The following is a 919-nucleotide window of genomic DNA, read 5'->3' on the forward strand; positions in this document are numbered from 1 at the left end:
ATATTTACCACCATCAATTTTTAAGTTTAAATTGTCATACATGAATTGGAAGCTTTACAAATTTTGGAAATACACATCGGGCCTTTAAATTGTCAGGCTTGTGACAAAGCAACCTTTACATCATTTTAAGAATTGGGTTCATGACTGCAAAAATGTCTTTAAAGGGTGAAGGTTAATGTTTGCAATGGTTCAACGGTTATCTAGTGTAATATGTGTGAAGTGAACTCATTGTCTTGTGGTGAATGTTAGGACTGAGGTTGTTTAAACACACATCAGCAAATGTGTTTTTTTGTTTGTTTGTTTGTTTGTTTGTTTAAAGCAAGCTGAAATATATTTTTGAAGATACGGAATAGCGAAGTGCACTACACTTCTTTCTTTTCCTTTTTAAAATTTCTTTTAAGAAAATTGTAAGGAAATCTATTTTTTACAATTATAATAATGGGGTTGCTATTGTGGCTGTGATTATTTTTTTGTTATTGTTTTTTTTTTTTTGCTTTAAAAAAGCGACGCTAAGGATTTTGTTACTGTAATTTTGATTTTAAATAATAATAAAAAAACATCTCTCCGAAATGACAACTGTTCAGAAACTGAATTCATGTCAATAATCACTATAGTATATTTCCTGCCATGTGGCTGCTCCACTCACTGACCTCTCTCTCTCTCTCTCTCTCTCTCTTACTCACTATGGCAAAATCCCATTTCTAATTCCTACCCCTACACACACGCCTTCCCCTTGCCCCTCAACCCTTCAAATGGAGCAGTAAGGCTAATGGGTGAAATGGGATTCAGACTATCTCTCTCTCTCTCTCTCTCTCACACACACACACACACACACACACACACACACACACACACACACACACACACACACACACACACACACCTTCATCATCACACATACACACACACACTCACACAC

At 35.7% G+C, this 919-nt stretch overlaps 1 protein-coding gene across 1 annotated transcript in view; it reads left to right on the forward strand.

The window, feature by feature from the left end:
* Positions 1 to 564, forward strand: part of LOC134467718 (poly(ADP-ribose) glycohydrolase-like) — a 121768-nt gene extending 121204 nt beyond the window's left edge. The window contains exon 18 of the mRNA XM_063221579.1: positions 1 to 564. This exon is cut by the window's left edge and continues 2507 nt beyond it. The gene's annotated coding sequence lies outside the window, so the exon portion shown is untranslated.
* The last annotated feature ends 355 nt before the right edge of the window (positions 565 to 919 follow it).

The sequence above is a fragment of the Engraulis encrasicolus genome, chromosome 17 (genome assembly GCF_034702125.1).
Source record: "Engraulis encrasicolus isolate BLACKSEA-1 chromosome 17, IST_EnEncr_1.0, whole genome shotgun sequence".
Classification (NCBI taxonomy): domain Eukaryota; kingdom Metazoa; phylum Chordata; class Actinopteri; order Clupeiformes; family Engraulidae; genus Engraulis; species Engraulis encrasicolus.